Source organism: Humulus lupulus, chromosome 9 (genome assembly GCF_963169125.1).
Source record: "Humulus lupulus chromosome 9, drHumLupu1.1, whole genome shotgun sequence".
In the NCBI taxonomy this organism is placed as follows: domain Eukaryota; kingdom Viridiplantae; phylum Streptophyta; class Magnoliopsida; order Rosales; family Cannabaceae; genus Humulus; species Humulus lupulus.
The window spans coordinates 188,006,579-188,028,689 of NC_084801.1; positions in this window are offsets into that span (position 1 = coordinate 188,006,579).

A 22,111-nucleotide genomic window follows, 5' to 3' on the forward strand; every position below is an offset into this window, starting at 1 on the left:
GCCCTATATAATATTATTGAGATGGGAAAAGGTTCAAAAAAATTAGAGCTTGTTAGAGAGAAATATGAGTGAATTACGAAATCGCTTCGGAGCCCTAGGCAGCTGCCTAGGAGATTTGGCCTGAAAGGTCAATTTTTTTGTTTGGTTGAATTAGGACCCCAATTCATTGTCAATAATAGCCCTATATAATATTATTGAGATGGGAAAAGGTTAAAAAAAATTAGAGCTAGTTAGAGAGAAATATGAGTGAATTACGAAATCGCTTCGGAGCCCTAGGCAGCTGCCTAGGAGATTTGGCCTGAAAGGTCAATTTTTTTGTTTGGTTAAATTAGGACCCCAATTCATGGTCAATAATAGCCCTATATAATATTATTGAGATGGGAATAGGTTCAAAAAAATTAGAGCTTGTTAGAGAGAAATATGAGTGAATTACGAAATCGCTTCGGTGCCTTAGGCAGCTGCCTAGGAGATTTGGCCTGAAAGGTCAATTTTTTTGTTTGGTTAAATTAGGACCCCAATTCATGGTCAATAATAGCCCTATATAATATTATTGAGATGGGAAAAGGTTCAAAAAAATTAGAGCATTTTAGAGAGAAATATGAGTGAATTACGAAATCGCTTCGGAGCCCTAGGCAGCTGCCTAGGAGATTTGGCCTGAAAGGTCAATTTTTTTTTGGTTGAATTAGGACCCCAATTCTTGGTCATTAATTGCCCTATATAATATTATTGAGATGGGAAAAGGTTCAAAAAAATTAGTGCTTGTTAGAGAGAAATATGTGTGAATTACGAAATCGCTTCGGTGCCTTAGGCAGCTGCCTAGGAGATTTGGCCTGAAAGGTCAATTTTTTTGTTTGGTTAAATTATGACCCCAATTCAGGGTCAATAATAGCCCTATATAATATTATTGAGATGGGAATAGGTTCAAAAAAATTAGAGCTTGTTAAAGAGAAATATGAGTGAATTACGAAATCGCTTCGGTGCCTTAGGCAGCTGCCTAGGAGATTTGGCCTGAAAGGTCTATTTTTTTGTTTGGTTAAATTAAGACCCCAATTCATGGTCAATAATAGCCTTATATAATATTATTGAGATGGGAAAAGGTTCAAAAAAATTAGAGCATTTTAGAGTGAAATATGAGTGAATTACGAAATCGCTTCGGAGCCCTAGGCAGCTGCCTAGGAGATTTGGCCTGAAAGGTCAATTTTTTTTTTGGTTGAATTAGGACCCCAATTCATGGTCAATAATAGCCCTATATAATATTATTGAGATGGGAATAGGTTCAAAAAAATTAGAGCTTGTTAGAGAGAAATATGAGTGAATAACGAAATCGCTTCGGAGCCCTAGGAAGCTGCCTAGGAGATTTTGCCTAAAGGTCATTTTTTTTGTTTGTTTGAATTAGGACCCCAATTCATTGTCAATAATAGCCCTATATAATATTATTGAGATGGGAAAAGGTTAAAAAAAATTAGAGCTAGTTAGAGAGAAATATGAGTGAATTACGAAATCGCTTCGGAGCACTAGGCAGCTGCCTAGGAGATTTGGCCTGAAAGGTCAATTTTTTTGTTTGGTTAAATTAGGACCCCAATTCATGGTCAATAATAGCCCTATATAATATTATTGAGATGGGAATAGGTTCAAAAAAATTAGAGCTTGTTAGAGAGAAATATGAGTGAATTACGAAATCGCTTCGGTGCCTTAGGCTGCTGCATAGGAGATTTGGCCTGAAAGGTCAATTTTTTTGTTTGGTTAAATTAGGACCCCAATTCATGGTCAATAATAGCCCTATATAATATTATTGATATGGGAAAAGGTTCAAAAAAATTAGAGCTTGTTAGAGAGAAATATGAGTGAATAACGAAATCGCTTCGGAGCCCTAGGCAGCTGCCTAGGAGATTTGGCCTGAAAGGTCAATTTTTTTGTTTGGTTAAATTAGGACCCCAATTCATGGTCAATAATAGCCCTATATAATATTATTGAGATGGGAATAGGTTCAAAAAAATTAGAGCTTGTTAGAGAGAAATATGAGTGAATTACGAAATCGCTTCGGTGCCTTAGGCCGCTGCCTAGGAGATTTGGCCAGAAAGGTCAATTTTTTTGTTTGGTTGAATTAGGACCCCAATTCATGGTCAATAATAGCCCTATATAATATTATTGAGATGGGAAAAGGTTCAAAAAAATTAGAGCATTTTAGAGAGAAATATGAGTGAATTACGAAATCGCTTCGGTGCCTTAGGCAGCTGCCTAGGAGATTTTGCCTGAAAGGTCATTTTTTTTGTTTGGTTGAATTAGGACCCCAATTCATGGTCAATAATAGCCCAATATAATATTATTGAGATGGGAAAAGGTTCAAAAAACTTAGAGCGTGTTAGAGTGAAATATGAGGGAATTACGAAATCGCTTCGGAGCCCTAGGCAGCTGCCTAGGAGATTTGGCCTGAAAGGTCGATTTTTTTGTTTGGTTGAATTAGGACCCCAATTCATGGTCAATAATAGCCCAATATAATATTATTGAGATGGGAAATGGTTCAAAAAAATTAGAGCTTGTTTGAGAGAAATATGAGTAAATTACGAAATCGCTTCGGAGCCCTAGGCAGCTGCCTAGGAGATTTGGCCTGAAAGGTCAATTTTTTTGTTTGGATAAATTAGGACCCCAATTCATGGTGAATAATAGCCCTATATGATATTATTGAGATGGGAAAAGGTTCAAAAAAATTAGAGCTTGTTAGAGAGAAATATGAGTGAATTACGAAATCGCTTCGGTGCCTTAGGCAGCTGCCTAGGAGATTTGGCCAGAAAGGTCAATTTTTTTGTTTGGTTAAATTAGGACCCCAATTCATGGTCAATAATAGCCCTATATAATATTATTGAGATGGGAAAAGGTTCAAAAAAATTAGAGCATTTTAGAGAGAAATATGAGTGAATTACGAAATCGCTTCGGAGCCCTAGGCAGCTGCCTAGGAGATTTGGCCTGAAAGGTCAATTTTTTTTTGGTTGAATTAGGACCCCAATTCTTGGTCATTAATTTCCCTATATAATATTATTGAGATGGGAAAAGGTTCAAAAAAATTAGTGCTTGTTAGAGAGAAATATGTGTGAATTACGAAATCGCTTCGGTGCCTTAGGCAGCTGCCTAGGAGATTTGGCCTGAAAGGTCAATTTTTTTGTTTGGTTAAATTATGACCCCAATTCAGGGTCAATAATAGCCCTATATAATATTATTGAGATGGGAATAGGTTCAAAAAAATTAGAGCTTGTTAAAGAGAAATATGAGTGAATTACGAAATCGCTTCGGTGCCTTAGGCAGCTGCCTAGGAGATTTGGCCTGAAAGGTCTATTTTTTTGTTTGGTTAAATTAAGACCCCAATTCATGGTCAATAATAGCCTTATATAATATTATTGAGATGGGAAAAGGTTCAAAAAAATTAGAGCATTTTAGAGTGAAATATGAGTGAATTACGAAATCGCTTCGGAGCCCTAGGCAGCTGCCTAGGAGATTTTGCCTGAAAGGTCATTTTTTTTGTTTGGTTGAATTAGGACCCCAATTCATGGTCAATAATAGCCCAATATAATATTATTGAGATGGGAAAAGGTTCAAAAAACTTAGAGCGTGTTAGAGTGAAATATGAGGGAATTACGAAATCGCTTCGGAGCCCTAGGCAGCTGCCTAGGAGATTTGGCCTGAAAGGTCGATTTTTTTGTTTGGTTGAATTAGGACCCCAATTCATGGTCAATAATAGCCCAATATAATATTATTGAGATGGGAAATGGTTCAAAAAAATTAGAGCTTGTTTGAGAGAAATATGAGTAAATTACGAAATCGCTTCGGAGCCCTAGGCAGCTGCCTAGGAGATTTGGCCTGAAAGGTCAATTTTTTTGTTTGGATAAATTAGGACCCCAATTCATGGTGAATAATAGCCCTATATGATATTATTGAGATGGGAAAAGGTTCAAAAAAATTAGAGCTTGTTAGAGAGAAATATGAGTGAATTACGAAATCGCTTCGGTGCCTTAGGCAGCTGCCTAGGAGATTTGGCCAGAAAGGTCAATTTTTTTGTTTGGTTAAATTAGGACCCCAATTCATGGTCAATAATAGCCCTATATAATATTATTGAGATGGGAAAAGGTTCAAAAAAATTAGAGCATTTTAGAGAGAAATATGAGTGAATTACGAAATCGCTTCGGAGCCCTAGGCAGCTGCCTAGGAGATTTGGCCTGAAAGGTCAATTTTTTTTTGGTTGAATTAGGACCCCAATTCTTGGTCATTAATTTCCCTATATAATATTATTGAGATGGGAAAAGGTTCAAAAAAATTAGTGCTTGTTAGAGAGAAATATGTGTGAATTACGAAATCGCTTCGGTGCCTTAGGCAGCTGCCTAGGAGATTTGGCCTGAAAGGTCAATTTTTTTGTTTGGTTAAATTATGACCCCAATTCAGGGTCAATAATAGCCCTATATAATATTATTGAGATGGGAATAGGTTCAAAAAAATTAGAGCTTGTTAAAGAGAAATATGAGTGAATTACGAAATCGCTTCGGTGCCTTAGGCAGCTGCCTAGGAGATTTGGCCTGAAAGGTCTATTTTTTTGTTTGGTTAAATTAAGACCCCAATTCATGGTCAATAATAGCCTTATATAATATTATTGAGATGGGAAAAGGTTCAAAAAAATTAGAGCATTTTAGAGTGAAATATGAGTGAATTACGAAATCGCTTCGGAGCCCTAGGCAGCTGCCTAGGAGATTTGGCCTGAAAGGTCAATTTTTTTTTTGGTTGAATTAGGACCCCAATTCATGGTCAATAATTGCCCTATATAATATTATTGAGAAGGGAATAGGTTCAAAAAAATTAGAGCTTGTTAGAGAGAAATATGAGTGAATAACGAAATCGCTTCGGAGCCCTAGGAAGCTGCCTAGGAGATTTTGCCTAAAGGTCATTTTTTTTGTTTGTTTGAATTAGGACCCCAATTCATGGTCAATAATAGTCCAATATAATATTATTGAGATGGGAAATGGTTCAAAAAACTTAGAGATTGTTAGAGTGAAATATGAGTGAATTACGAAATCGCTTCGGAGCCCTAGGCAGCTGCCTAGGAGATTTGGCCTGAAAGGTCAATTTTTTTGTTTGGTTGAATTAGGACCCCAATTCATGGTCAATAATAGCCCTATATAATATTATTGAGATGGGAAAAGGTTAAAAAAAATTAGAGCTTGTTAGAGAGAAATATGAGTGAATTACGAAATCGCTTCGGAGCCCTAGGCAGCTGCCTAGGAGATTTGGCCTGAAAGGTCAATTTTTTTGTTTGGTTGAATTAGGACCCCAATTCATTGTCAATAATAGCCCTATATAATATTATTGAGATGGGAAAAGGTTAAAAAAAATTAGAGCTAGTTAGAGAGAAATATGAGTGAATTACGAAATCGCTTCGGAGCCCTAGGCAGCTGCCTAGGAGATTTGGCCTGAAAGGTCAATTTTTTTGTTTGGTTAAATTAGGACCCCAATTCATGGTCAATAATAGCCCTATATAATATTATTGAGATGGGAATAGGTTCAAAAAAATTAGAGCTTGTTAGAGAGAAATATGAGTGAATTACGAAATCGCTTCGGTGCCTTAGGCAGCTGCCTAGGAGATTTGGCCTGAAAGGTCAATTTTTTTGTTTGGTTAAATTAGGACCCCAATTCATGGTCAATAATAGCCCTATATAATATTATTGAGATGGGAAAAGGTTCAAAAAAATTAGAGCATTTTAGAGAGAAATATGAGTGAATTACGAAATCGCTTCGGAGCCCTAGGCAGCTGCCTAGGAGATTTGGCCTGAAAGGTCAATTTTTTTTTGGTTGAATTAGGACCCCAATTCTTGGTCATTAATTGCCCTATATAATATTATTGAGATGGGAAAAGGTTCAAAAAAATTAGTGCTTGTTAGAGAGAAATATGTGTGAATTACGAAATCGCTTCGGTGCCTTAGGCAGCTGCCTAGGAGATTTGGCCTGAAAGGTCAATTTTTTTGTTTGGTTAAATTATGACCCCAATTCAGGGTCAATAATAGCCCTATATAATATTATTGAGATGGGAATAGGTTCAAAAAAATTAGAGCTTGTTAAAGAGAAATATGAGTGAATTACGAAATCGCTTCGGTGCCTTAGGCAGCTGCCTAGGAGATTTGGCCTGAAAGGTCTATTTTTTTGTTTGGTTAAATTAAGACCCCAATTCATGGTCAATAATAGCCTTATATAATATTATTGAGATGGGAAAAGGTTCAAAAAAATTAGAGCATTTTAGAGTGAAATATGAGTGAATTACGAAATCGCTTCGGAGCCCTAGGCAGCTGCCTAGGAGATTTGGCCTGAAAGGTCAATTTTTTTTTTGGTTGAATTAGGACCCCAATTCATGGTCAATAATAGCCCTATATAATATTATTGAGATGGGAATAGGTTCAAAAAAATTAGAGCTTGTTAGAGAGAAATATGAGTGAATAACGAAATCGCTTCGGAGCCCTAGGAAGCTGCCTAGGAGATTTTGCCTAAAGGTCATTTTTTTTGTTTGTTTGAATTAGGACCCCAATTCATTGTCAATAATAGCCCTATATAATATTATTGAGATGGGAAAAGGTTAAAAAAAATTAGAGCTAGTTAGAGAGAAATATGAGTGAATTACGAAATCGCTTCGGAGCACTAGGCAGCTGCCTAGGAGATTTGGCCTGAAAGGTCAATTTTTTTGTTTGGTTAAATTAGGACCCCAATTCATGGTCAATAATAGCCCTATATAATATTATTGAGATGGGAATAGGTTCAAAAAAATTAGAGCTTGTTAGAGAGAAATATGAGTGAATTACGAAATCGCTTCGGTGCCTTAGGCTGCTGCATAGGAGATTTGGCCTGAAAGGTCAATTTTTTTGTTTGGTTAAATTAGGACCCCAATTCATGGTCAATAATAGCCCTATATAATATTATTGATATGGGAATAGGTTCAAAAAAATTAGAGCTTGTTAGAGAGAAATATGAGTGAATAACGAAATCGCTTCGGAGCCCTAGGCAGCTGCCTAGGAGATTTGGCCTGAAAGGTCAATTTTTTTGTTTGGTTAAATTAGGACCCCAATTCATGGTCAATAATAGCCCTATATAATATTATTGAGATGGGAATAGGTTCAAAAAAATTAGAGCTTGTTAGAGAGAAATATGAGTGAATTACGAAATCGCTTCGGTGCCTTAGGCCGCTGCCTAGGAGATTTGGCCAGAAAGGTCAATTTTTTTGTTTGGTTGAATTAGGACCCCAATTCATGGTCAATAATAGCCCTATATAATATTATTGAGATGGGAAAAGGTTCAAAAAAATTAGAGCATTTTAGAGAGAAATATGAGTGAATTACGAAATCGCTTCGGTGCCTTAGGCAGCTGCCTAGGAGATTTTGCCTGAAAGGTCATTTTTTTTGTTTGGTTGAATTAGGACCCCAATTCATGGTCAATAATAGCCCAATATAATATTATTGAGATGGGAAAAGGTTCAAAAAACTTAGAGCGTGTTAGAGTGAAATATGAGGGAATTACGAAATCGCTTCGGAGCCCTAGGCAGCTGCCTAGGAGATTTGGCCTGAAAGGTCGATTTTTTTGTTTGGTTGAATTAGGACCCCAATTCATGGTCAATAATAGCCCAATATAATATTATTGAGATGGGAAATGGTTCAAAAAAATTAGAGCTTGTTTGAGAGAAATATGAGTAAATTACGAAATCGCTTCGGAGCCCTAGGCAGCTGCCTAGGAGATTTGGCCTGAAAGGTCAATTTTTTTGTTTGGATAAATTAGGACCCCAATTCATGGTGAATAATAGCCCTATATGATATTATTGAGATGGGAAAAGGTTCAAAAAAATTAGAGCTTGTTAGAGAGAAATATGAGTGAATTACGAAATCGCTTCGGAGCCCTAGGCTGCTGCCTAGGAGATTTGGCCTGAAAGGTCAATTTTTTTGTTTGGTTGAATTAGGACCCCAATTCATGGTCAATAATAGCCCTATATAATATTATTGAGATGGGAAAAGGTTAAAAAAAATTAGAGCTTGTTAGAGAGAAATATGAGTGAATTACGAAATCGCTTCGGTGCCTTAGGCAGCTGCATAGGAGATTTGGCCTGAAAGGTCAATTTTTTTGTTTGGTTAAATTAGGACCCCAATTCATGGTCAATAATAGCCCTATATAATATTATTGAGATGGGAATAGGTTCAAAAAAATTAGAGCTTGTTAGAGAGAAATATGAGTGAATTACGAAATCGCTTCGGTGCCTAGGCCGCTGCCTAGGAGATTTGGCCTGAAAGGTCAATTTTTTTGTTTGGTTAAATTAGGACCCCAATTCATGGTCAATAATAGCCCTATATAATATTATTGAGATGGGAAAAGGTTCAAAAAAATTAGAGCATTTTAGAGAGAAATATGAGTGAATTACGAAATCGCTTCGGTGCCTTAGGCAGCTGCCTAGGAGATTTTGCCTGAAAGGTCATTTTTTTTGTTTGGTTGAATTAGGACCCCAATTCATGGTCAATAATAGTCCGATATAAGATTATTGAGATGGGAAAAGGTTCAAAAAACTTAGAGCTTGTTAGAGTGAAATATGAGTGAATTACGAAATCGCTTCGGAGACCTAGGCAGCTGCCTAGGAGATTTTGCCTGAAAGGTCATTTTTTTTGTTTGGTTGAATTAGGACCCCAATTCATGGTCAATAATAGCCCAATATAATATTATTGAGATGGGAAAAGGTTCAAAAAACTTAGAGCGTGTTAGAGTGAAATATGAGGGAATTACGAAATTGCTTCGGAGCCCTAGGCAGCTGCCTAGGAGATTTGGCCTGAAAAGTCAATTTTTTTGTTTGGTTGAATTAGGACCCCAATTCATGGTCAATAATAGCCCAATATAATATTATTGAGATGGGAAATGGTTCAAAAAAATTAGAGCTTGTTAGAGAGAAATATGAGTGAATTACGAAATCGCTTCGGAGCCCTAGGCAGCTGCCTAGGAGATTTGGCCTGAAAGGTCAATTTTTTTGTTTGGATAAATTAGGACCCCAATTCATGGTGAATAATAGCCCTATATAATATTATTGAGATGGGAAAAGGTTCAAAAAAATTAGAGCTTGTTAGAGAGAAATATGAGTGAATTACGAAATCGCTTCGGAGCCCTAGGCTGCTGCCTAGGAGATTTGGCCTGAAAGGTCAATTTTTTTGTTTGGTTGAATTAGGACCCCAATTCATGGTCAATAATAGCCCTATATAATATTATTGAGATGGGAAAAGGTTAAAAAAAATTAGAGCTTGTTAGAGAGAAATATGAGTGAATTACGAAATCGCTTCGGTGCCTTAGGCAGCTGCATAGGAGATTTGGCCTGAAAGGTCAATTTTTTTGTTTGGTTAAATTAGGACCCCAATTCATGGTCAATAATAGCCCTATATAATATTATTGAGATGGGAATAGGTTCAAAAAAATTAGAGCTTGTTAGAGAGAAATATGAGTGAATTACGAAATCGCTTCGGTGCCTTAATCCGCTGCCTAGGAGATTTGGCCTGAAAGGTCAATTTTTTTGTTTGGTTAAATTAGGACCCCAATTCATGGTCAATAATAGCCCTATATAATATTATTGAGATGGGAAAAGGTTCAAAAAAATTAGAGCATTTTAGAGAGAAATATGAGTGAATTACGAAATCGCTTCGGTGCCTTAGGCAGCTGCCTAGGAGATTTTGCCTGAAAGGTCATTTTTTTTGTTTGGTTGAATTAGGACCCCAATTCATGGTCAATAATAGTCCAATATAAGATTATTGAGATGGGAAAAGGTTCAAAAAACTTAGAGCTTGTTAGAGTGAAATATGAGTGAATTACGAAATCGCTTCGGAGACCTAGGCAGCTGCCTAGGAGATTTTGCCTGAAAGGTCATTTTTTTTGTTTGGTTGAATTAGGACCCCAATTCATGGTCAATAATAGCCCAATATAATATTATTGAGATGGGAAAAGGTTCAAAAAACTTAGAGCGTGTTAGAGTGAAATATGAGGGAATTACGAAATCGCTTCGGAGCCCTAGGCAGCTGCCTAGGAGATTTGGCCTGAAAAGTCAATTTTTTTGTTTGGTTGAATTAGGACCCCAATTCATGGTCAATAATAGCCCAATATAATATTATTGAGATGGGAAATGGTTCAAAAAAATTAGAGCTTGTTAGAGTGAAATATGAGTGAATTACGAAATCGCTTCGGAGCCCTAGGCAGCTGCCTAGGAGATTTGGCCTGAAAGGTCAATTTTTTTGTTTGGATAAATTAGGACCCCAATTCATGGTGAATAATAGCCCTATATAATATTATTGAGATGGGAAAAGGTTCAATAAAATTAGAGCTTGTTAGAGAGAAATATGAGTGAATTACGAAATCGCTTCGGTGCCTTAGGCAGCTGCATAGGAGATTTGGCCTGAAAGGTCAATTTTTTTGTTTGGTTAAATTAGGACCCCAATTCATGGTCAATAATAGCCCTATATAATATTATTGAGATGGGAATAGGTTCAAAAAAATTAGAGCTTGTTAGAGAGAAATATGAGTGAATTACGAAATCGCTTCGGTGCCTTAGGCAGCAGCCTAGGAGATTTGGCCTGAAAGGTCAATTTTTTTGTTTGGTTAAATTAGGACCCCAATTCATGGTCAATAATAGCCCTATATAATATTATTGAGATGGGAAAAGGTTCAAAAAAATTAGAGCATTTTAGAGAGAAATATGAGTGAATTACGAAATCGCTTCGGAGCCCTAGGCAGCGGCCTAGGAGATTTGGCCTGAAAGGTCAATTTTTTTTTGGTTGAATTAGGACCCCAATTCTTGGTCATTAATTGCCCTATATAATATTATTGAGATGGGAAAAGGTTCAAAAAAATTAGAGCTTGTTAGAGAGAAATATGTGTGAATTACGAAATCGCTTCGGTGCCTTAGGCAGCTGCCTAGGAGATTTGGCCTGAAAGGTCCATTTTTTTGTTTGGTTAAATTATGACCCCAATTCAGGGTCAATAATAGCCCTATATAATATTATAGAGATGGGAATAGGTTCAAAAAAATTAGAGCTTGTTAAAGAGAAATATGAGTGAATTACGAAATCGCTTCGGTGCCTTAGGCAGCTGCCTAGGAGATTTGGCCTGAAAGGTCTATTTTTTTGTTTGGTTAAATTAAGACCCCAATTCATGGTCAATAATAGCCTTATATAATATTATTGAGATGGGAAAAGGTTCAAAAAAATTAGAGCATTTTAGAGAGAAATATGAGTGAATTACGAAATCGCTTCGGAGCCCTAGGCAGCTGCCTAGGAGATTTGGCCTGAAAGGTCAAATTTTTTTTTGGTTGAATTAGGACCCCAATTCATGGTCAATAATAGCCCTATATAATATTATTGAGATGGGAATAGGTTCAAAAAAATTAGAGCTTGTTAGAGAGAAATATGAGTGAATTACGAAATCGCTTCGGAGCCCTAGGCAGCTGCCTAGGAGATTTGGCCTGAAAGGTCAATTTTTTTGTTTGGTTAAATTATGACCCCAATTCAGGGTCAATAATAGCCCTATATAATATTATTGAGATGGGAATAGGTTCAAAAAAATTAGAGCTTGTTAGAGAGAAATATGAGTGAATTACGAAATCGCTTCGGTGCCTTAGGCAGCTGCCTAGGAGATTTGGCCTGAAAGGTCAATTTTTTTGTTTGGTTAAATTAGGACCCCAATTCATGGTCAATAATAGCCCTTTATAATATTATTGAGATGGGAAAAGGTTCAAAAAAATTAGAGCATTTTAGAGAGAAATATGAGTGAATTACGAAATCGCTTCGGAGCCCTAGGCAGCTGCCTAGGAGATTTGGCCTGAAAGGTCAATTTTTTTTTTGGTTGAATTAGGACCCCAATTCTTGGTCATTAAATGCCCTATATAATATTATTGAGATGGGCAAAGGTTCAAAAAAATTAGAGCTTGTTAGAGAGAAATATGAGTGAATAACGAAATCGCTTCGGAGCCCTAGGAAGCTGCCTAGGAGATTTTGCCTGAAAGGTCATTTTTTTTGTTTGGTTGAATTAGGACCCCAATTCATGGTCAATAATAGACCTATATAATATTATTGAGATGGGAAAAGGTTCAAAAAAATTAGAGCTTGTTAGAGTGAAATATGAGTGAATTACGAAATCGCTTCGGAACCCTAGGCAGCGGCCTAGGAGATTTGGCCGGAAAGGTCAATTTTTTTGTTTGGTTAAATTAGGACCCCAATTCATGGTCAATAATAGCCCTATATAATATTATTTAGATGGGAAATGGTTCAAAAAACTTAGAGCTTGTTAGAGTGAAATATGAGTGAATTACGAAATCGCTTCGGAGCCCTAGGCAGCTGCCTAGGAGATTTGGCCTGAAAGGTCAATTTTTTTGTTTGGTTGAATTAGGACCCTAATTCATGGTCAATAATAGCCCTATATAATATTATTGAGATGGGAAAAGGTTCAAAAAAATTAGAGCTTGTTAGAGAGAAATATGAGTGAATTACGAAATCGCTTCGGTGCCTTAGGCTGCTGCCTAGGAGATTTGGCCTGAAAGGTCAATTTTTTTGTTTGGTTAAATTAGGACCCCAATTCATGGTCAATAATAGCCCTATATAATATTATTGAGATGGGAATAGGTTCAAAAAAATTAGAGCTTGTTAGAGATAAATATGAGTGAATTACGAAATCGCTTCGGTGCCTTAGGCAGCTGCCTAGGAGATTTGGCTTGAAAGGTCAATTTTTTTGTTTGGTTAAATTAGGACCCCAATTCATGGTCAATAATAGCCCTATATAATATTATTGAGATGGGAAAAGGTTCAAAAAAATTAGAGCATTTTAGAGAGAAATATGAGTGAATTACGAAATCGCTTCGGAGCCCTAGGCAGCTTCCTAGGAGATTTGGCCTGAAAGGTCAATTTTTTTTTTGGTTGAATTAGGACCCCAATTCTTGGTCATTAATTGCCCTATATTATATTATTGAGATGGGAAAAGGTTCAAAAAAATTAGGGCTTGTTAGAGAGAAATATGAGTGAATTACGAAATCGCTTCGGTGCCTTAGGCAGCAGCCTAGGAGATTTTGCCTGAAAGGTCATTTTTTTTGTTTGGTTGAATTAGGACCCCAATTCATGGTCAATAATAGTCCAATATAATATTATTGAGATGGGAAAAGGTTCAAAAAACTTAGAGCTTGTTAGAGTGAAATATGAGTGAATTACGAAATCGCTTCGGTGCCCTAGGCAGCTGCCTAGGAGATTTTGCCTGAAAGGTCATTTTTTTTGTTTGGTTGAATTAGGACCCCAATTCATGGTCAATAATAGCCCAATATAATATTATTGAGATGGGAAAAGGTTCAAAAAACTTAGAGCTTGTTAGAGTGAAATATGAGGGAATTACGAAATCGCATCGGAGCCCTAGGCAGCTGCCTAGGAGATTTGGCCTGAAAGGTCAATTTTTTTATTTGGTTGAATTAGGACCCCAATTCATGGTCAATAATAGCCCTATATAATATTATTGAGATGGGAAAAGGTTCAAAAAAATTAGAGCTTGTTAGAGAGAAATATGAGTGAATTACGAAATCGCTTCGGAGCCCTAGGCAGCTGCCTAGGAGATTTGGCCTGAAAGGTCAATTTTTTTGTTTGGCTAAATTATGACCCCAATTCATGGTCAATAATAGCCCTATATAATATTATTTAGATGGGAAAAGGTTCAAAAATCTTAGAGCTTGTTAGAGTGAAATATGAGTGAATTACGAAATCGCTTCAGAGCCCTAGGCAGCTGCCAAGGAGATTTGGCCTGTAAGGTCAATTTTTTTGTTTGGTTAAATTAGGACCCCAATTCATGGTCAGTAATAGCCCTATATAATATTATTGAGAAGGGAAAAGGTTCAAAAAAATTAGAGCATTTTAGAGAGAAATATGAGTGAATTACGAAATCGCTTCGGAGCCCTAGGCAGCTGCCTAGGAGATTTGGCCTGAAAGGTCAATTTTTTTGTTTGGTTGAATTAGGACCCCAATTCATTGTCAATAATAGCCCTATATAATAATATTGAGATGGGAAAAGGTTAAAAAAAATTAGAGCTTGTTAGATAGAAATATGAGTGAATTACGAAATCGCGTCGGAGTCCTAGGCAGCTGCCTAGGATATTTGGCCTGAAAGGTCAATTTTTTTGTTTGGATAAATTAGGACCCCAATTCATGGTGAATAATAGCCCTATATAATATTATTGAGATGGGAAAAGGTTCAAAAAAATTAGAGCTTGTTAGAGAGAAATATGAGTGAATTACGAAATCGCTTCGGAGCCCGAGGCAGCTGCCTAGGAGATTTGGCCTGAAAGGTCAATTTTTTTGTTTGGTTGAATTAGGACCCCAATTCATGGACAATAATAGCCCTATATAATATTATTGAGATGGGAAAAGGTTCAAAAAAATTAGAGCTTGTTAGAGAGAAATATGAGTGAATTACGAAATCGCTTCGGTGCCTTAGGCAGCTGCATAGGAGATTTGGCCTGAAAGGTCAATTTTTTTGTTTGGTTAAATTAGGACCCCAATTCATGGTCAATAATAGCCCTATATAATATTATTGAGATGGGAATAGGTTCAAAAAAATTAGAGCTTGTTAGAGAGAAATATGAGTGAATTACGAAATCGCTTCGGTGCCTTAGGCAGCTGCCTAGGACATTTGGCCTGAAAGGTCAATTTTTTTGTTTGGTTAAATTAGGACCCCAATTCATGGTCAATAATAGCCCTATATAATATTATTGATATGGGAAAAGGTTCAAAAAAATTAGAGCATTTTAGAGAGAAATATGAGTGAATTACGAAATCGCTTCGGAGCCCTAGGCAGCGGCCTAGGAGATTTGGCCTGAAAGGTCAATTTTTTTTTTCGTTGAATTAGGACCCCAATTCTTGGTCATTAATTGCCCTATATAATATTATTGAGATGGGAAAAGGTTCAAAAAAATTAGAGCTTGTTAGAGAGAAATATGAGTGAATTACGAAATCGCTTCGGTGCCTTAGGCAGCTGCCTAGGAGATTTGGCCTGAAAGGTCAATTTTTTTGTTTGGTTAAATTAGGACCGTAATTCATGGTCAATAATAGCCCTATATAATATTATTGAGATGGGAATAGGTTCAATAAAATTAGAGCTTGTTAGAGAGAAATATAAGTGAATTACGAAATCGCTTCGGTGGCTTAGGCAGCTGCCTAGGAGACTTGGCCTGAAAGGTCAATTTTTTTGTTTAGTTAAATTAGGACCCCAATTCATGGTCAATAATAGCCCTATATAATATTATTGAGATGGGAAAAGGTTCAAAAAAATTAGAGCATTTTAGAGAGAAATATGAGTGAATTACGAAATCGCTTCGGAGCCCTAGGCAGCTTCCTAGGAGATTTGGCCTGAAAGGTCAATTTTTTTTTTGGTTGAATTAGGACCCCAATTCTTGGTCATTAATTGCCCTATATAATATTATTGAGATGGGAAAAGGTTCAAAAAAATTAGAGCTTGTTAGAGAGAAATATGAGTGAATAACGAAATCGCTTCGGAGCCCTAGGAAGCTGCCTAGGAGATTTTGCCTGAAAGGTCATTTTTTTTGTTTGGTTGAATTAGGACCCCAATTCATGGTCAATAATAGCCCAATATAATATTATTGAGATGGGAAAAGGTTCAAAAAATTTAGAGCTTGTTAGAGAGAAATATAAGTGAATTACGAAATCGCTTCGGTGCCTTAGGCAGCTGCCTAGGAGATTTGGCCTGAAAGGTCAATTTTTTTGTTTGGTTAAATTAGGACCCCAATTCATGGTCAATAATAGCCCTATATAATATTATTGAGATGGGAAATGGTTCAAAAAAATTAGAGCATTTTAGAGAGAAATATGAGTGAATTACGAAATCGCTTCGGAGCCCTAGGCAGCTTCCTAGGAGATTTGGCCTGAAAGGTCAATTTTTTTTTTGGTTGAATTAGGACCCCAATTCTTGGTCATTAATTGCCCTATATAATATTATTGAGATGGGAAAAGGTTCAAAAAAATTAGAGCTTGTTAGAGAGAAATATGAGTGAATAACGAAATCGCTTCGGAGCCCTAGGAAGCTGCCTAGGAGATTTTGCCTGAAAGGTCATTTTTTTTGTTTGGTTGAATTAGGACCCCAATTCATGGTCAATAATAGCCCAATATAATATTATTGAGATGGGAAAAGGTTCAAAAAATTTAGAGCTTGTTAGAGTGAAATATGAGTGAATTACGAAATCGCTTCGAAACCCTAGGCAGCTGCCTAGGAGATTTGGCCTGAAAGGTCAATTTTTCTGTTTGGTTGAATTAGGACCCCAATTCATGGTCAATAATAGCCCTATATAATATTATTGAGATGGGAAAAGGTTCAAAAAAATTAGAGCTTGTTAGAGAGAAATATGAGAGAATTACGAAATCGCTTCGGAGCCCTAGGCAGCTGCCTAGGAGATTTGGCCTGAAAGGTCAATTTTTTTGTTTGGTTGAATTAGGACCCCAATTCTTGTCAATAATAGCCCTATATAATATTATTGAGATGGGAAAAGGTTCAAAAAAATTAGAGCTTGTTAGAGAGAAATATGAGTGAATTACGAAATCGCTACGGTGCCTTAGGCAGCTGCATAGGAGATTTGGCCTGAAAGGTCAATTTTTTTTTTGGTTGAATTAGGACCCCAATTCTTGGTCATTAATTGCCCTATATAATATTATTGAGATGGGAAAAGGTTCAAAAAAATTATAGCTTGTTAGAGAGAAATATGAGTGAATTACGAAATCGCTTCGGTGCCTTAGGCAGCTGCCTAGGAGATTTGGCCTGAATGGTCAATTTTTTTGTTTGGTTATATTAGGACCCCAATTCATGGTCAATAATAGCCCTATATAATATTATTGAGTTGGGAATAGGTTCAATAAAATTAGAGCTTGTTAGAGAGAAATATGAGTGAATTACGAAATCGCTTCGGTGCCTTAGGCAGCTGCCTAGGAGATTTGGCCTGAAAGGTCAATTTTTTTGTTTGGTTAAATTAGGACCCCAATTCATGGTCAATAATAGCCCTATATAATATTATTGAGATGGGAAAAGGTTCAAAAAAATTAGAGCATTTTAGAGAGAAATATGAGTGAATTACGAAATCGCTTCGGAGCCCTAGGCAGCTTCCTAGGAGATTTGGCCTGAAAGGTCAATTTTTTTTTTGGTTGAATTAGGACCCCAATTCTTGGTCATTAATTGCCCTATATAATATTATTGAGATGGGAAAAGGTTCAAAAAAATTAGAGCTTGTTAGAGAGAAATATGAGTGAATAACGAAATCGCTTCGGAGCCCTAGGAAGCTGCCTAGGAGATTTTGCCTGAAAGGTCAATTTTTTTGTTTGGATAAATTAGGACCCCAATTCATGGTGAATAATAGCCCTATATAATTTTATTGAGATGGGAAAAGGTTCAAAAAAATTAGAGCTTGTTAGAGAGAAATATGAGTGAATTACGAAATCGCTTCGGAGCCCGAGGCAGCTGCCTAGGAGATTTGGCCTGAAAGGTCAATTTTTTTGTTTGGTTGAATTAGGACCCCAATTCATGGACAATAATAGCCCTATATAATATTATTGAGATGGGAAAAGGTTCAAAAAAATTAGAGCTTGTTAGAGAGAAATATGAGTGAATTACGAAATCGCTTCGGTGCCTTAGGCAGCAGCCTAGGAGATTTTGCCTGAAAGGTCATTTTTTTTGTTTGGTTGAATTAGGACCCCAATTCATGGTCAATAATAGTCCAATATAATATTATTGAGATGGGAAAAGGTTCAAAAAACTTAGAGCTTGTTAGAGTGAAATATGAGTGAATTACGAAATCGCTTCGGTGCCCTAGGCAGCTGCCTAGGAGATTTTGCCTGAAAGGTCATTTTTTTTGTTTGGTTGAATTAGGACCCCAATTCATGGTCAATAATTGCCCAATATAATATTATTGAGATGGGAAAAGGTTCAAAAAACTTAGAGCTTGTTAGAGTGAAATATGAGGGAATTACGAAATCGCTTCGGAGCCCTAGGCAGCTGCCTAGGAGATTTGGCCTGAAAGGTCAATTTTTTTATTTGGTTGAATTAGGACCCCAATTCATGGTCAATAATAGCCCTATATAATATTATTGAGATGGGAAAAGGTTCAAAAAAATTAGAGCTTGTTAGAGAGAAATATGAGTGAATTACGAAATCGCTTCGGAGCCCTAGGCAGCTGCCTAGGAGATTTGGCCTGAAAGGTCATTTTTTTTGTTTGGCTAAATTAGGACCCCAATTCTTGGTCAATAATAGCCCTATATAATATTATTTAGATGGGAAAAGGTTCAAAAATCTTAGAGCTTGTTAGAGTGAAATATGAGTGAATTACGAAATCGCTTCAGAGCCCTAGGCAGCTGCCAAGGAGATTTGGCCTGTAAGGTCAATTTTTTTGTTTGGTTAAATTAGGACCCCAATTCATGGTCAGTAATAGCCCTATATAATATTATTGAGAAGGGAAAAGGTTCAAAAAAATTAGAGCATTTTAGAGAGAAATATGAGTGAATTACGAAATCGTTTCGGAGCCCTAGGCAGCTGCCTAGGAGATTTGGCCTGAAAGGTCAATTTTTTTGTTTGGTTGAATTAGGACCCCAATTCATTGTCAATAATAGCCCTATATAATAATATTGAGATGGGAAAAGGTTAAAAAAAATTAGAGCTTGTTAGATAGAAATATGAGTGAATTACGAAATCGCTTCGGAGTCCTAGGCAGCTGCCTAGGATATTTGGCCTGAAAGGTCAATTTTTTTGTTTGGATAAATTAGGACCCCAATTCATGGTGAATAATAGCCCTATATAATATTATTGAGATGGGAAAAGGTTCAAAAAAATTAGAGCTTGTTAGAGAGAAATATGAGTGAATTACGAAATCGCTTCGGAGCCCGAGGCAACTGCCTAGGAGATTTGGCCTGAAAGGTCAATTTTTTTGTTTGGTTGAATTAGGACCCCAATTCATGGACAATAATAGCCCTATATAATATTATTGAGATGGGAAAAGGTTCAAAAAAATTAGAGCTTGTTAGAGAGAAATATGAGTGAATTACGAAATCGCTTCGGTGCCTTAGGCAGCTGCATAGGAGATTTGGCCTGAAAGGTCAATTTTTTTGTTTGGTTAAATTAGGACCCCAATTCATGGTCAATAATAGCCCTATATAATATTATTGAGATGGGAAAAGGTTAAAAAAAATTAGAGCTTGTTAGATAGAAGTATGAGTGAATTACGAAATCGCTTCGGAGTCCTAGGCAGCTGCCTAGGATATTTGGCCTGAAAGGTCAATTTTTTTGTTTGGATAAATTAGGACCCCAATTCATGGTGAATAATAGCCCTATATAATATTATTGAGATGGGAAAAGGTTCAAAAAAATTAGAGCTTGTTAGAGAGAAATATGAGTGAATTACGAAATCGCTTCGGAGCCCGAGGCAGCTGCCTAGGAGATTTGGCCTGAAAGGTCAATTTTTTTGTTTGGTTGAATTAGGACCCCAATTCATGGACAATAATAGCCCTATATAATATTATTGAGATGGGAAAAGGTTCAAAAAAATTAGAGCTTGTTAGAGAGAAATATGAGTGAATTACGAAATCGCTTCGGTGCCTTAGGCAGCTGCATAGGAGATTTGGCCTGAAAGGTCAATTTTTTTGTTTGGTTAAATTAGGACCCCAATTCATGGTCAATAATAGCCCTATATAATATTATTGAGATGGGAAAAGGTTCAAAAAAATTAGAGCTTGTTAGAGAGAAATATGAGTGAATTACGAAATCGCTTCGGAGCCCGAGGCAGCTGCCTAGGAGATTTGGCCTGAAAGGTCAATTTTTTTGTTTGGTTGAATTAGGACCCCAATTCATGGACAATAATAGCCCTATATAATATTATTGAGATGGGAAAAGGTTCAAAAAAATTAGAGCTTGTTAGAGAGAAATATGAGTGAATTACGAAATCGCTTCGGAGCCCGAGGCAGCTGCCTAGGAGATTTGGCCTGAAAGGTCAATTTTTTTGTTTGGTTGAATTAGGACCCCAATTCATGGACAATAATAGCCCTATATAATATTATTGAGATGGGAAAAGGTTCAAAAAAATTAGAGCATTTTAGAGAGAAATATGAGTGAATTACGAAATCGCTTCGGAGCCCTAGGCAGCTGCCTAGGAGATTTGGCCTGAAAGGTCAATTTTTTTGTTTGGTTGAATTAGGACCCCAATTCATTGTCAATAATAGCCCTATATAATAATATTGAGATGGGAAAAGGTTAAAAAAAATTAGAGCTTGTTAGATAGAAATATGAGTGAATTACGAAATCGCTTCGGAGTCCTAGGCAGCTGCCTAGGATATTTGGCCTGAAAGGTCAATTTTTTTGATTGGATAAATTAGGACCCCAATTCATGGTGAATAATAGCCCTATATAATATTATTGAGATGGGAAAAGGTTCAAAAAAATTAGAGCTTGTTAGAGAGAAATATGAGTGAATTACGAAATCGCTTCGGAGCCCGAGGCAGCTGCCTAGGAGATTTGGCCTGAAAGGTCAATTTTTTTGTTTGGTTGAATTAGGACCCCAATTCATGGACAATAATAGCCCTATATAATATTATTGAGATGGGAAAAGGTTCAAAAAAATTAGAGCTTGTTAGAGAGAAATATGAGTGAATTACGAAATCGCTTCGGTGCCTTAGGCAGCTGCATAGGAGATTTGGCCTGAAAGGTCAATTTTTTTGTTTGGTTAAATTAGGACCCCAATTCATGGTCAATAATAGCCCTATATAATATTATTGAGATGGGAATAGGTTCAAAAAAATTAGAGCTTGTTAGAGAGAAATATGAGTGAATTACGAAATCGCTTCGGTGCCTTAGGCAGCTGCCTAGGACATTTGGCCTGAAAGGTCAATTTTTTTGTTTGGTTAAATTAGGACCCCAATTCATGGTCAATAATAGCCCTATATAATATTATTGATATGGGAAAAGGTTCAAAAAAATTAGAGCATTTTAGAGAGAAATATGAGTGAATTACGAAATCGCTTCGGAGCCCTAGGCAGCGGCCTAGGAGATTTGGCCTGAAAGGTCAATTTTTTTTTTCGTTGAATTAGGACCCCAATTCTTGGTCATTAATTGCCCTATATAATATTATTGAGATGGGAAAAGGTTCAAAAAAATTAGAGCTTGTTAGAGAGAAATATGAGTGAATTACGAAATCGCTTCGGTGCCTTAGGCAGCTGCCTAGGAGATTTGGCCTGAAAGGTCAATTTTTTTGTTTGGTTAAATTAGGACCGTAATTCATGGTCAATAATAGCCCTATATAATATTATTGAGATGGGAATAGGTTCGATAAAATTAGAGCTTGTTAGAGAGAAATATAAGTGAATTACGAAATCGCTTCGGTGCCTTAGGCAGCTGCCTAGGAGATTTGGCCTGAAAGGTCAATTTTTTTGTTTAGTTAAATTAGGACCCCAATTCATGGTCAATAATAGCCCTATATAATATTATTGAGATGGGAAAAGGTTCAAAAAAATTAGAGCATTTTAGAGAGAAATATGAGTGAATTACGAAATCGCTTCGGAGCCCTAGGCAGCTTCCTAGGAGATTTGGCCTGAAAGGTCAATTTTTTTTTTGGTTGAATTAGGACCCCAATTCTTGGTCATTAATTGCCCTATATAATATTATTGAGATGGGAAAAGGTTCAAAAAAATTAGAGCTTGTTAGAGAGAAATATGAGTGAATAACGAAATCGCTTCGGAGCCCTAGGAAGCTGCCTAGGAGATTTTGCCTGAAAGGTCATTTTTTTTGTTTTGTTGAATTAGGACCCCAATTCATGGTCAATAATAGCCCAATATAATATTATTGAGATGGGAAAAGGTTCAAAAAATTTAGAGCTTGTTAGAGAGAAATATAAGTGAATTACGAAATCGCTTCGGTGCCTTAGGCAGCTGCCTAGGAGATTTGGCCTGAAAGGTCAATTTTTTTGTTTGGTTAAATTAGGACCCCAATTCATGGTCAATAATAGCCCTATATAATATTATTGAGATTGGAAAAGGTTCAAAAAAATTAGAGCATTTTAGAGAGAAATATG